General features: G+C 34.9%; 1 protein-coding gene across 3 annotated transcripts in view; it reads left to right on the top strand.

Moving 5' to 3' along the window:
• The window catches only part of FSTL5 (follistatin like 5), an 875401-nt gene that overhangs the window by 717807 nt on the left and 140925 nt on the right, over positions 1-16669 (top strand). The gene's annotated exons all lie outside the window — the stretch shown is intronic.

Genomic DNA, 16669 nt, shown 5'->3' with positions numbered 1-16669 from the left:
TCCTATAAGCTTAATACCATAATATCATTCTTTTTCTCTCTTCTGCACTGTATTCAGTGGTCCAATAGCTGTACATCAACCTTTTTCTGCAGCAGGTAGAGAAGTAAGCCACCTGAAACAAAAAGTAAGGCACCAACACATCATGGGCTATTCTCCACTTACTGCTTGAAATCCTTTGTCATCACTGTACATGTCTTCTAATTTTCTCATGAAGTTTTAAGAAAAATGTAGTGTCCTACTTAAACATTTTTACTTTGTGAAAGGAATATGATGGAAAGGAGATACTAAAGATGAATTTTTGATTATAGCTGAACTATAATATTTAGAACACAAAGTACTCCTGTAGCATTCATCAAGTTAGCTACCTATAGGGAAAGATTCAGACACTTTCTTCCTCTGGTACACATGGCATACATGGCTATTTTCGGATTCTTTCTCAATTTGCTTGGACTGACTATTCATTCTCCTTGCTCCAAAGTCAATCTGTAATGCCTGTCTACATCTCATATTAGTCTAAGCTTTTCAAGGACTCTGATATTTTGAGAATCCTTTATATGCTAATTTCTCTGAGCCCAAATTTTAGACCAGGTTCAAGCATTGCCCCTCGGATGTGGGGTATAATTTTTGGTGGAATTCAACGTTCTCATGTCAGTGGTTGTTCAGCAGCTTATTGACATTTGGGGTTCTCACCATAGAAGATGAGTTCACATCCTTCTACTCTTCCATCTTAATAATACAGTACTTGGGTGCAGTTTCAAAAATGACAGGATGATCTCTGTTCATTTCCAAGGCAAACCATTCTGTATCACAGTAATCCAAGTCTATGCCCTGACCAAAAATGCCAAAGAAGCTGAAGCTGAATGGTTCCATGAAGATATAAAAGACATTATAGAATTAACACACACAAAAAAAGAGAGATGTCCTTTTCATCATATGGGACTGGAATGCAAAAGTAGGAAGTCAACAGATACCTGGAAAACAGGCAAGTTTTGCCTTGAGGTACAAAAGGAAACAGGACTAAAAAATTTTGCCAAGAGAATGCACTTGTCATAGCAAACACCCTCTTCCAACAACACAGGAGACAACTCTTCACATGGATATAACCAGATGGTCAATACCAAAATCAGATTGATTATATTCTTTGCAGCTGAAGATGGAGAAACTCTATTCAATCAGCAAAAGCAAGACCAAGATTGACTGTGGCTCAGATCATGAACTCCTTATTGCCAAGTTTAGATCTGAATTGAAAAAAGCATTAGGCCATTCAGGTATGACCTAAATCAAATCCCTTATGATTATACAGTAGAAGGGACAAATAGATTCAAGGAATTAGATCTGATAGAAAGAGTGCCTGAAGAACTGTGGATGGAGGTTCATAACATTGTACAGGAGGCAGTGATCAAAACCATCCCCAAGAAAAAGAAATGCAAAACGGCAAAATGATTGTGTGAGGAGGCCTTACAAATAGATAGCTGAGAAAGGAATAGAAGCAAAAAGCAAATGAGAAAGGTAAAGATATATCCATCTGAATGCAGAGTTACAAAGAAGAGCAAGGAGAGAGAGAGAGAGAGAGAGAGAGAGAACAGAGCCTCCCTCGGGAATCAATGCAAAGAAATAGAAGAAAACAATAGAATGGGAAAGACTAGAGATCTCTTCAAGAAAATTAGAGATACCAAGGGAACATTTCATGCAAAGATGGGCACAATGAAGGACAGAAACTGTTTGGGCCTAACAGAAGCAGACGGTATTAAGAAGAGATGGCGGGAATACACAGAAGAACTATCCAAGAAAATATTTAATGACCCAGATAATCATGATGGTGTGATCATTAACCTAGAGCCAGACATTCTGGAGTGCAAAGTCAAGTGGGCCTTATGCAGCATTACTATGAACAAAGCTAGTCAGAGGTGATGGAATCCCAGCTGAGTTATTTCAAATACTGAAAGATGAGGCCGCTGAAGTGCTGCACTCAATATGGCAACACATATGGAAAACTCAGCAGTGCCCACAGACCTGGAAAAGTTTAGTTTTCATTCCAATCCCAAAGAAAGGCAATGCCAAAGAATGTTCAAACTACCACACAATTGCACTTATTTTGCACACTAGCACAATGATGCTCAAAATTCTCAAAGCTCAGCTTCAACAGTACATGAACTGAGAACTTCTGGATGCTCAAGTTGTATTTAGAAAAGGCAGAGGAACCAGAGATCAAATTGCCAACATCCGTTGTCTCATAGAAAATGGAAGAAAATTCCAGAAAAAAACATCTATTTCTGCTTCATTGACTGTGCTAAAGCCTTTTACTGTGTGGATCACAACACACTGTGGAAAATTCTTAAAGAGATGGGAATTCCAGACCACCTTACCTGCCTCCTGAAAAATCTGTACGCAGGTCAAGAGGCAATAGTTAGAACCGAACATGGAAAAATGGACTGGTTCCAAATTGAGAAAGGAATACATCAAGGCTGTATATTTTCACCCTGCTTATTTTTCTTTTATGCAGGGTACATCATGTGAAATGCTGGCTGGGTGAAGCACGAGCTGGAAACAAGTTTGCTAGAAGTAATATCAATACCTTCATATATGCAGATGACACCACATTTATGTTAGAAAGTGAAAGGAACTAAAGTGCTGGTTGACGAAATTGAAAGAGGAGCGTGAAAAAGCTGGCTTAAAACTCAACATTCATAAAACGAAGATCATGGCATCTGGTCCCATCACTTCATGGCTGATAGATGGGGAAACAGTGGGAACAGTGAGAGACTTTATTCTTTTGGATTCCAAAATCACTGCAGATATTGATTGCAGCCATGAAATTAAAAGACACTTGCTCCTTGGAAGAAAAGCTATGATCAACCTAGACAGTATATTAAAAAGCAGAGACATTACTTTACCGACAAAGGTCCATCAAATCAAGACTATGTTTTTTCCAGTAGTCGCATATAGATGTGACAGTTGGACCATAACGGAGGCTGAGCACCAAACAATCGGTGCTTTTGAACTATAATGTTGGCAAAGACTCTTGAGAGTCCCCTTGTACAACAAGGACATCAAACCAGTCAATCCTAAAGGAAATCAATTCTGAATATTCATTGGAAGTACTGATGCTGAAGCTGAAGCTCCAATCCTGGGGCCACCTTATTCAAAGAACTGGCTCATTGGAAAAGACTCTGATGCTGGGTAAGATTGAAGGCAGGATGGGATGGGGATGACAGGATGAGATGGCTGGATGGCACTGCTGTCTCAATGAACATGAGTTTGAGCAAGCTCCGGGAGATGGTGATGGACAAGGAAGCCTGGAATGCTGCAGTCCATGGGTTTGCAAAGAGTCAGACATGACTGATGGACTGAACAGCAACAAAACATTGTCCCAGTAATCTTCTTATTCCTCTTTCAATCAGTATGTAAATGAGGATATGAATGGATCCAAGAGGAAGGAGACTCTTATCCAGGTCATGGCTACCAGCATATTTGTACTATATTATGTCTGGCTAGGCAACTACTTTTATAAGCAAATATTTTAAAATAAAATTCTAAAGTAGAAAATGAAAAGAGAAACTCAGTTTAATGACCTAGATAAGGTCCATTAAAATTTGTTTACTCCTTTTATATATTTATGCTAAATACCAATTTTCTATTAACTACCTGTTAGAAATTAATTTTAGGACAAATAGTTGAAAACTTTACTCGTCCTTGTCCTTTATAATGCTTATAATGCAGACTTTAATTTCAACTCTATATTTTAATTTTCTTTTAATATTGGTCATATATTTTTCCACATAAATCTCTGTTACAAAATTGAAATATCTAGCCATAGTTTCTTTAATCAATGAATCATACTATCTACCATCATGGAAATTTGTGAAAAATTTTACTGGAAGATTTAACAAAATTTGGTCATATTGTTCATTTAATTATCAACAGTTCATGAAATCATGTTTTCACTTTATTTTACTTATTCCTTCAAACTCTTGCAGGTCAAATAATTCTTTTTAAATAACTTTGAGATTATGTTAGCAATATGCTGTTAAAATCAGAAATGCTATTTTGATAAGATATAACAGTGCAGCCTTACTACATTTGTTTATGGAATTTTCAAAGCCATCTTATAAGAAACAGTACAAGAGAAAGATATAGTGACTTTTGTTTTCTAAGTCTAGAAGTAAAACATTTATAGATATTACTTCTGTACTTAAATCATGTGAGATTTTCAAAGAAAAAACATGAAAACTTGATTTTATTTTTAATTAATTTAATTTTAGTAAAAATTTTTAACATAGAGTCTACCTTCTCAATGAATTTTAAGGGCACAATGCCACATTGTTAAGTATAGGGTCTAAGTTGCACAGCAGAGCTCCAAAATTTATTCATGTTGCATAACTACAACTTTAAAACCATTGAACAACTCTTGGTTTCTCCTTTCTCCTCTTCCCATGCCAATCACCTTGTATTTTCTGCTTCTATGATTTTTATTTTCTTAGCTATCTCAAGTAAGTATAATTACACAGTAATTGTCCTTCTGTGACAGGCTTATTTTAATCAACATAATGTCTTCCAGGTCCATCCGCATGGTTCCTTCTTTTTAAGAGTGAATAATATTAGGTTATATGTATATACAGTATTTTCTTTATCCATTGATTTGTCAGTAGATATTTGGGTTATTTCCATATCTTGCATGGTGTGAATAACACTGTGTACAGCTATGTCTTTGATTCTGATTTCAGTTTTTTTCAATATACATCTACAAGTGGGACTGCTGGATCATGTGATAGTTTTATATCTAAACTCTGTGATGTTTTCCATAGTGGCTAAATCATTTTACATACCTACAAATGAGTCTAGACCTTCCAATTTCTCCACATCTTTTCCAATACTTTTATCTTTTGCTATTTTGATAGGTAGGAAAATAATATCTCATTTTGGTTTTGATTTGCCTCTCTGATGATTAGTGGTATAGAACACTTTTTTATATGGTCCATTGGCCATTTGTGTGCCTTTGGAGAAATGTCTATTTATGTCCTTTGCTTATTTTTAAGATGGGCCATTATTTTTTACTATTGAGTTATTGTAGTCCCTTTTTTTGAAAATTAAATGCTTATCAGATATAAAGCTTGAATATATTTTCTCCCATTCCATAGGTAGTTTTTTCACTCTATTGATTGTTTATTTTGCTGTGCAGAAGCTTTTAAATTTGACATATTCTAACTTGGCTATTTTTGCTTTTGCTACATGTGCTTTTGAGAAAGTTATAGGCCAATATACCTGATGAATATAGTTACAAAATTCTTCTATAAGATATCAGTGAACTGAATCCAGTGACACATTAAAAAGAACATATACCATTATCAAATGGGATTTATCCCTGGGATGCAAGGATGGTTTAACATAAGGAGATTAGTTAATGTGATTTGCACATTAACAAACTATACTATAAAAATCATTTGATCATCCAATAGATGTCAACACAACATTTAAAACATCTTTTTATGATAAAAGTTCTTTTTATAACACTCTTTTACAATAAAAATGCTTAGCAAACTGGATTGGAATTTACCTCAACATAGTTAAGCCCATAAATTTTTAAGCTCACCACTAACACTGTACTCAATGGTAAAAAACTAAAAATCAAAACAAAAAAAAATTTCCCCTCTAAGATCAGGAACAAAACAAGAGTACCCATTTTCATGCTTCTATTCAGCATAATATTAGAATTTCAAGCCTTAGCAATTAGGCAAGGAAAATAAATAAAGGTCATCCAAATCCAAGGAAGGAAAAAAACTGTCTCAGTTTGCAGATAATATGACCTCAAATAGGTAGAACCCCAAGGACTCCAGACACACACACACACAAAAACCAGTTAGAATTAATAAACATATTCAGTTAAATTACAGGATGCAAAGTCAACATACAAAATCAGTTGTCTTTCTCTATATGTTAACAGGGTATATTTGCGAGGCAATAAAGAAAACAATTCCATTTTCAAATGCATCAAAAAGAATAAAATACCTAGGAAAAATCTGACCAAGGAGGTGAAAGCCCATACATTGAAAACTATAAGAAACTGATTAAATAAACTGAAAAAAACTCAAATAAATGGAGAGATATCATGATACTCTGTGATCATACTTTAGAAGAATGAATATTTCTGAAACATCCATCCTAACCAAAGGAATCTCTGATTCAATGCTATTTCCATCAAAATCTCAGTGGCATTTTACAGAAATATATTTTAAAAATCCTAAAATTCATATGGAACAGCAAAAAATCTAGGATAATTGAAACAAACTTGAAAGGAAGAAAAATTTGAGAGTTAATTCAAAATACATTACAAAGCTATAGTAATTAAAACAGCTTGTTATTGATATAAACAGAGACATGTAGACAAATGGAACAGAAAATAGCACCTAGAAATAAATCCACATGTATGCAGTCAACCTACTTTGACAAGGGCTTCAGAATACTTATTGGCTAAAGGGTAGTCTTTTCAAAAATTGGTGCTGGGAAACAGTATCCACATGTAGAATAATGAAACTGGACCCCCATCTATACCGTATATAAAAATTGGCTCAAAATAGTTAAAGACTTAGGTATAAGACCTGAAAATGTAAACCACTTCTAAGAAGACATAAGGGAGAAGCTTCCTGACATTGGTTTTGTTAATAAAACCAATGGATTTTATCTGTAACACAGATATCCAGAACATCACTACTTCATGTCTATATTCTACTATTTTGTAAACATGCAAACACAGTTTCTTTGTAATAAAAAATTTATCTCTCATTTAAATAAAGACTTTTAATTCTTGTTAAATTTGTTTTCCATAAATGTCCTGCACCATTATCATAGATACAGTTGTTAATGTGAAAGTAGCAATTTTTAGAAAGTAGTGCACATAAGTAAAACCAGGATAGAGTTAAATAAGTAAGCTTACTGAGTATAATATTATCAATGATAAAAGAGAATAAACTGAAACTGTGAGACTGTGTACTATAAGACAGTTTTCCTTGGGATGTTTCCTAGTACTCAATAAACTGTCAGAATTCTGTATAACACCACCAAAATCAGGGGGAGGACACATCAGGGAAAACTACATCCTTCTGTAAATCTCTAACTTAAGAATTGCTCTGAGTTCTCTTCTAGTAGTTCCATGGACAAAGGCTAATAATATTAATTACACAAGTCACATTTGTATGTTGACAGATAGATATTCTCAAAAAGCCAGAGGAAACATTCACAGACCAATCAATGATGACTTCACTGTTTTCATTTGCACATATTAAAAATTATTGACTTATCAACCTTCAGCAAAAATAATTTTGGAGGTCTTTTTTCCTTTGAGCAATGATGAGGTACAAAGTACAGTTGACCCTTGAAGAATGCAGGGCTTAGGAACCCCAACTGCATTTGCAGTTGAAAATCTGAGTGTAACTTTACAGTCAGCCTTTGGTATCTGCAGTTCCACATCCATGGATTCAACCAACCGCAGAATGTGTAATATTGTAGTAGATAGTTATTGGGAAAAAAACAAAGCAAAAAACCTGTATAATTGGACCCACACAATTCAAACACATGTTATTTATGTATCAACTGTGTATCTAAAAAGCAGATTTCTCTAATTGAAGAGCATGGATTTTGCAGTAAGACATGAGTTAGAATTATTTTTCTACCATATAATAATCCTATGACTTGGAACTACAGCTTAGCCTCTCTGAGCTTTAATATTCTTATCTGTAATAAGGCATAGATACTAATTCACTAAGAGAATTCTGTGCAGATATAGAAAAGCACACACTGTAATGCTGGACATTTTGCCAACTCCTACCAACTTTCTGAAAATAATTACTTCTTGCTAGAAACATTGATAAAAATCATTTTAGTAAGACTGGAAAAATCTAATAAGTGTTTAGAAATCAGAGAGTTATCAAAATAAATGAAATATGTACACAGATTTATGGATAGGGATAGATGTAGATAGAGATATGAGTGTATATTAACACCTATAGTATTACATATCCAAATATAAAATTATTGTCATCATATTGGAAGTTGACCCTGCTGAGAAGAGTATATTTTTTCCTTTAATGTAGATATTAAGATATTTTGAGCAAAAATAAATATTTTTCCAGGATCCAGTTTTGCTAGATTTAAAGCAAAAGCTTTACTTTATTTCCCCTTTACATTGGTCAATTTACATTTCTATTATACTAAAACAATATGTGGTAAGATGCTTTTCTTCTGTTTTCCTTTTGAAAGAGGCAGAGAAGAGGTATTGAATCTCGTGTAGACAGAAATAAAAAGCAGAGAAAGATTTACAAGTTTGGGGCTAAATGACACAACACAGACTTTAACCATGGCTTCAGAGTAATCATCTAGTTATTTTCTGTATAACCGAATTCTCATAGTAGTATCAATCTCATTTTTTTTCTTATATTTCCCAGCAATATGGTGCTGTTGAGAGAAAGATTCATGCAAAACCTCACAGTCCATGGGGTTGATATTTGTTGTGTCTGGATCTTTGAATTGGAAAACCTTGAGTTATAGGTCCCAACATGCTGGCAAGACTCACTGGAAGTTTTGTCATGTGACAAAACTTGAACTACAAGAAAATGCTGTAAGATAATATAATCTTCAGTTATGTTAGGGTTTAGGGTTTGATAACTAAGATTTAATGGAATGGAATACAGGGAGGATTTAAATGCAGAGAACAGTAGGGCCCTAGACAGTTGTGTAGTGGTTTTAACAGGGAGGAGAAGATGATTTGAAATATGTGAGGTGGTTTAGGAAGAGGTAGAAAGTTATTTATTTGGAAACATCTTGCACAGAGCATAAGCACTTAAAGCACTTCCATTCCCTCTGGAAGGCAATCCCCAGAGGATAACAGTTCATCTTCAGAATTATGGTAAATGAAAAGCAACGTGAATGTAGGCTACTCTGGAAAGCTTTCAAGCTTCTACATGTGTTAAATACTAGGTGCTGATTGTATGACATCTTTCTGGGATTTTAGTAAAGGATATGATTAATCTACTTCTCACAAATATTGGAAGATAATATCTAAATATGTTACACTAGTATATATACATATATATATACACACATATATTTTTTTCTTTTTTGATTGTCACAAGCAATATTGCGTTGGAAATATTGGCTTATTACGACATTACTTACATTAGAATTAACTTCAATAGATTAATATTTGTTGGCTATTATGAACTAAAATTAATTATTGTTCTTTAAATGAATGTTTTAAATGAGATAAACTTTACAACGAGGTTATAAGAATGAACAAATTACATAACTATATAATGTTCATATAAGTTAATAATTATTATAAAATGTGATAACTGTTATTCACAATACACAGATTTAAAAATATGGTGAAATGTAGCCAGTTGTACCTAAATATTCCAAAAGCTATATGAATGTTTAAGAAGTACTTACCTAGTTTAGAAGTAGAGGAAATGGTCTTAAAACAGGTTAAATATGACATTTTTACATTTAAAGGCAGTTTAAGTATGGTGTCACAAACTTTGGAAATAGAGCATATTCTGGTAACATGAACAAGTTGATTAACCTTTCTAGTCTTCATTTACTTTCTATTTTTAAATACAGAAAATACTTCTAAAGAGCAGTTGTATAGATTTAATGAGATCATTTATGCATGAATTTATCAATGTCTACAGAGGCTAAGATAGTATAAATGGAGAATAGTATAGTCTATCTGGGATGAAGTAAAACTCAAAGTGTTAGTTGTTCAGTTGTGTCTGACTCTTTGAAACCCCATGAACTGTAGCCTGCCAGGTTCCTCTCTGTCCATGGAATTCTCCGGGAAAGCATACTGGAGTGGGTTGCCATAATAGATGGACTCAAATGCACCAGTTATCAATTAATAATCATTTTTATATTCAACCAACATGAGTTAGGTAAAATAATTAGGAATCTGGGAAATCTGTAGTTAGAGATATGGTGTGGACATAATCAGATCAGTTAGTCACTCAGTCGTGTCCGACTCTTTGCGACCCCATGAATCGCAGCACGCCAGGCCTCCCTGTCCATCACCAACTCCTGGAGTTCACTCAGACTCACGTCATTCGAGTCAGTGATGCCATCCAGCCATCTCATCCTCTGTCATCCCCTTCTCCTCCTGCTGCCAATCCCTGCCAGCATCAGAGTCTTTTCCAATGAGCCAACACTTCACATGAGGTGGCCAAAGTACTGGAGTTTCAGCTTTAGCATCATCCCTTCCAAAGAAATCCCAGGGCTGATCTCCTTCAGAATGGACTGGTTGGATCTCCTTGCAGTCCAAGGGACTCTCAAGAGTCTTCTCCAACACCACAGTTCAAAAGCATCAATTCTTCAGTGCTCAGCCTTCTTCACAGTCCAACTCTGACATCCATAGATGACCACAGGAAAAACCATAGCCTTGACTAGACTAGACGGACCTTTGTTGGCAAAGTAATGTCTCTGTTTTGAATATGCTATCTAGGTTGGGCATAACTTTCTTTCCAAGGAGTAAGCATCTTTTAATTTCGTTGCTGCAATCACCATCTGCAGTGATTTTGGGGCCCCCAAAAATACAATCTGACACTGTTTCCACTGTTTCCCCATCTATTTCCCATGAAGTGATGGGACCGGATGCCATGATCTTCGTTTTCTGAATGTTGAGCTTTAAGCCAACTTTTTCACTCTCCTCTTTCACTTTCATCAAGAGGCTTTTTAGTTCCTCTTCACTTTCTGCCATAAGGGTGGTGTCATCTGCATATCTGAGGTTATTGATATTTCTCCCGGCAATCTTGATTCCAGCTTGTGTTTCTTCTCATGATGTACTCTGCATATAAGCTATATAAGCAGGGTGATAATATACAGCCTTGACTTACTCCTTTTCCTATTTGGAACCAGTCTGTTGTTCCATGTCCAGTTCTAACTGTTGCTTCCTGACTAGCATACAAATTTCTCAAGAGGCAGGTCAGGTGGTCTGGTATTCCCATCTCTTTCATAATTTCCCACAGTTTATTGTGATCCACACAGTCAAAGGCTTTGGCATAGTCAATAAAGCAGAAATAGATGTTTTTCTGGAACTCTCTTGCTTTTTCAATGATCCAGTGGATGTTGGCAATTTGATCTCTGGTTCCTCTGCCTTTTCTAAAACCAGCTTGAACATCTGGAAGTTCACAGTTCACATATTGCTAAAGCCTGGCTTGGAGAATTTTGAGCATTACTTTTCTAGCATGTGAGATGAGTGCAGTTGTGTGGTAGTTTGAGCATTCTTTGGCATTGCCTTTCTTTAGGATTGGAATGAAAACTGACCTTTTCCAGTCCTGTGGCCACTGCTGAGTTTTCCAAATTTGCTGGCATATTGAGTGCAGCACTTTCACAGCATTGTCTTTCAGGATTTGAGATAGCTCCACTGGAATTCCATCACCTCCACTAGCTTTGTTCGTAGTGATGCTTTCTAAGGCCCACTTGACTTCACATTCCAGGATGTCTGGCTCTAGGTCAGTGATCACACCATCGTGATTATCTGGGTCGTGAAGATGTTTTTTGTACAGTTCTTCTGTGTATTCTTGCCACCTCTTCTTGATATCTTCTGCTTCTGTTCGGTCTATACCATTTCTGTCCTTTATCGAGCCCATCTTTGCATGAAATATTCCCTTGGTATCTCTAATTTTCTTGAAGAGATCTCTAGTGTTTCCCATTCTGTTGTTTTCCTCTATTTCTTTGCACTGATCGCTGAAGAAGGCTTTCTTATCTTTTCTTGCTATTCTTTGGAACTCTGCATTCAGATGCTTATATCTTTCCTTTTCTCCTTTGCTTTCAGTTCTCTTTTTTTCACAGCTATATGTAAGCCCTCCTCAGACAGCCGTTTTACTTTTTTGCATTTCTTTTCCATGGGATATATTGATCCCTGTCTCCTGTACAATGTCATGAACCTCAGTCCATAGTTCATCAGGCACTCTATCAGATCTAGGCCCTTAAATCTATTTCTCACTTCCACTGCATAATCATAAGGGGTTTGATTTAGGTCATACCTGAATGGTCTAGTGGTTTTCCCTACTTTCTTCAATTTCAGTCTGAATTTGGTAATAAGGAGTTCATGATTTGAGCCACAGTCAGCTCCTGGTCTTGTTTTTGTTGACTGTATAGAGCTTCTCCATCTTCGGCTGCAAAGAATATAATCAATCTGATTTTGGTGTTGACCATCTGGTGATGTCCAAGTGTAGAGTCTTCTCTTGTGTTGTTGGAAGAGGGTGTTTGCTATGACCAGTGCATTTTCTTGGCAAAACTCTATTAGCCTTTGCCCTGCTTCATTCCGTATTCCAAGGCCAAATTTGCCTGTTACTCTCTGTGGACATCATAGCCAGGGTAATATTTTAATCCTGATAGTTATGAGCTAAGTGCTGGAGTCAAAAAGAATCAAAGTAAAATAAATATTTAAGAAAAATTAAACAAATCAATAAGTGATAATTATTGTTAACTTTCTTTAGCATTCACTGAATACTACTCAATAAAAGTACTATACCCAAAACATTTTAAAGTACAGTGAATAATTCATATTTATTTAGATAAACACAAAACTCTTAAATATTTCTCACAGACCTTTACATTTGAGTAAACGTTTTATGAAACAAAACATGCTAAGAATAATCAGACTCATGTCAAGGTTAACCATGCATGATAAGCATTTATTATTTTTCATTACTTATCTTAAATTTTAATATTATGCTCTCAGTTTGGTCAATGACATTGTCACATCCTGTGAATTAATATGCTTCGTAAATTGTGTCATGTGTTGACCCAAAACATGCTGAAATGATCTGCCTCATGACTTCCATATCTGAATCCTATTTTTTCAAAATAGCACCCTCTTCAATGTCATTAAATAGACCTATCTGTTCCTAACTCATTGCCATTTTTTGCACAATGATAGTGGCTTGTCATCTAACAAGAGGCTATGTGATCTGAATGTCATCAAACTGACAGGTTTACAACAATCATCAGTAATCAGCCATCACTTGCCTACAAAACTAAATACTGCTCTAAGTTTTTTTTTGTTTGTTTGTTTTTGTTTCTATTGCCTCATTTTGTCTGCAGGGCATTATATACCTTCAGTGGAATATTCCTATCTCATCTCATATTACACAATGATAATTTGCCTAATTTATTTTATGATAAAATTAAGCAAGTAATGATGAAATTTTATTTATATTTCCTCAGGCATGCACACTAAATATGCTTATACACAGTGATAGTACTGAGTATAAAATCTCTGTGAAACATTTTTAAAATCTGTGTACTAATATTTTGTTATTGATGTTCAGGAAAAAATTTTAGGACTCACTTTAATTCCAGAGGCATTATACTTGTGAATATTTTGCAGAATCACTGATACAGGCGGCCTCCAATTTTCATAAATTCAATTTAGGCCACTTTGCTTTTACAAAAGACTTACAAGTATCAGCATTCCCTAACCAAAAGAAACCCTAAAAGGATTTTCATTTTATGAAACATGGTAAAAAGTTAAAATCATGTTTAGTCTGTTATGCTATAGCCTTTAAAGAGTCTTAGCAAAGTGTGTCCCTTAGCAAAGTATGTCCTAAGGTAATTCTTCACTTTATGACATTTTGGTTTGTGAAAGATTTCACAGGAACATTCTACTTTTGGACAGAGTGGAAACCTGTTTTTGGAAACCTGTACTTAGGTTCAAAATGAGGTTAGAATTATCACTCCATGATTCTCTTAGAGTTCTCAGATATAAGAACTCTGTCAGAAAATGGTATTGATGTTTGAAGAGTTAATTAAAAAAAAAAAAAAAATGCCCTTCAAATTCCCAGCTTCCCAGGTGAGGGGCTGAAGGTGCCTTCTTAATGTTTTATGAAACCTAAATTTTTATCAGCTGTGTACAAAAAGCCCAGATTATACATCTGTGTGGTCTTTAACCTCTGTTTGCCCAAATATCTGGATTCTTATAAGAGCTGATTGTTACATGAATATGCCAGAAAGAGTAATGAGTCAGACAGTTTGATTATTGTTCATCCTCCTTAGTTGCTTTACTTTCCAACTTTGTGTATATTTCCATATTTCTGTTGAAATACTATGAAATATTATTAAATATGAAATTTCTTAAAATTCAGTTTTCTAACACATGCAGTAACATCATGTGCCAATTTAAATATCTTTCCCCTAAATTGATCTACTCTCTAATGCATATATTTATTCTAGACTCTGCATAATTAATAAAACTTTTAGAAATATTCCAACAATTTTAGCAATATTTTAATAAAACATAAATTATTCATGAATAAAATATTTCTGTTTTTATCTGAAATATATCCTTATAGAAAGTCAAAATGTGTTTCTAGGTAATATTTGGATTCAGAAGAATGAGGTTATACCATACATTAAGTAAAAAGCTGTGTTATTTTCTAATGTAATTATTATAATGATACTTAAGTAAAGACTATATAGATACATATATGTATATATTACATCCAAAATTGTGCTAATTATGATTGTGCTGTGCTTAGTTGCTCAGTCATGTCCAACTCTTTATGACCCCATGAACTGTAGCCCACCAGGCTCCTCTGTTCATGAAGATTCCCCAGGCAAGAATTCTGGAGTGGGTCGCCGTGCCCTTCTCCAGGGGATCTTCCCAACCCAGAGACTGAACCCAGGTCTCCCACATTGCTGGCCCAGGGAAGCTGCTAATTATGGTCATGGTGATGGACAGGGAGGCCTGGCATGCTGCGATTCATAGGGTCTCAAAGAGATGGACATGACTGAGCCACTGAACTGAACTGACTGAATATTAATATCATAATATAATTTTAGGGATATGGTTCAAAGACAGAAAAAATATCATTAAAACAGTAAGATTAGATTAAATTTAAGAAGTTCTAATCATAAGAATTTGCCCTCAAGATATTGGCAACTTAAAAACCTAATAAGAACTTAGTATCATAGATTGATTGATTAATGCAGTGATAGGTAGGGAGATAGGCAGGTAGATATAGGGGAAACAACTTACATAAAACTAGGCAGTACTTTTAAAAAGACTTTTCAGACAGAAGGCATGATGAAGCGCCAATATATATTAAGAAAATATGTGAATCCTCATTACTTTTCAAGGAAACCACATTTTATAGTCACAGAGAAATACCATTTACATCCACTAGAATACCAAAAATTAAAAAGCTGCATAACACCAAGACTTGAGGAGATTTGGAAAATTAGGACTCATTATCCATCAGTTTTAGCCCCCTTTGGAAAGCACTTTGACATTATCTATTAGAGTTGATTTTGCATATGCCTTGGAAAGCAGCAATCACACATATTAAAGGAACATTGAATGGCCATATAATTCAGAAGTTTTTTAGGAAGAATCTGTCATGTACTTAATATTTTAAAAATATAGTTTCATTTTATGTTCCTTTTAATTACTTCCGTATTTCCATGGTAGCTGAATTAATTTAATTTAAATACTTTTTACAATGGCTTCAATTTTATTTACATAATTTAAATGTGCTTGAAGCTGTTAATTTCCCAAGTACATGAGTACTATTTCAGCATTACTCCAAATTTATTTGTTGTCTAATGTCTGTTCGAAAGGGGATATTTACACAGTTTATAAAGTTAACAAGTTTCATTGTAAGGCAAACCAAAAGTGTACAGAGAACAATAGATTTGCTGATTTGTGTTTTCACCTAGGAAATGTTCACTGAGGAAAGAACACACACAAAGAAATATGCTGCTAGAATACAGCTAACACTGAATAAAATACCTCTGAACTTTCTGAAAGGCTATAGTTTGGTAGAGTTAGAAGTAAAGGACAGCTATAATACAAGGTAGAATAACATAATTGCTGTAATAAACACACAAGCCAAATGCGATAGGATTGCAGCCCCAGAAATATCAAATTTCAAGTGAGTTGCATTGCATAATCTTTATTGAGGTGATGACATTTGAGTTACTCTTTGGTGTATAGCAGTAATTGTACAGCTGGAAACTTAAAAGTGTGTCAACTCAGGGAAGAGTCATGAAGTAACGGTGGGTTTTATTGACTTTGTGTAATATACTCATAAAAAGATTTGTTGAGAATTTGCAGTACATGGTAAGAATGAATTATTAGTTAGAACCAGATTAACTGAGCGGCTGAACTGAACTGACTAAGATTAAGGGAAGCATAGAAATTTAAGAATAGAAAAAGTCAAATTAGGGTTTATTTACGTGCTGTATTTCAGCAAAGGAAAAAAAGTTATTTGGGCTTCCCAGGTGGTGCTAGTGGTAAAGAGGCTGCTTGCCAATTCAGGGGACTTCAGAGGCGCAGATTCGATCCTGGGGTCAGGAAGATCCCCTGGAAGAGGGCATGGCCACCCACTCCAGTATTCTTGCCAGGATCCCATGGAGAGAGGAGGCTTGTGCGCTGTGGTCCAAAGGGTTGAAAAAAGTCAGACACAATTGAAGCAACTAAGCACAGCATAGCACAGCCATTATTTAGCAATTACCTTAGAGATATACCCCCCATTTTTTTTTTTTTTTGCTAGATTTCATTGTTAAGATGTAGTAAATGTGTGAGTAATTTTTTTCGTAGCTGGGTAGGATTAACTGAATTCAAATTGACAACATAGTTGATAAAATCAATAGTCTTTGTGTTGATCGTTTAATCTCAATA

The sequence above is a fragment of the Bos mutus genome, chromosome 17 (assembly GCF_027580195.1).
Source record: "Bos mutus isolate GX-2022 chromosome 17, NWIPB_WYAK_1.1, whole genome shotgun sequence".
Classification (NCBI taxonomy): domain Eukaryota; kingdom Metazoa; phylum Chordata; class Mammalia; order Artiodactyla; family Bovidae; genus Bos; species Bos mutus.
This window is presented reverse-complemented; position numbering and strand designations above follow the sequence as displayed.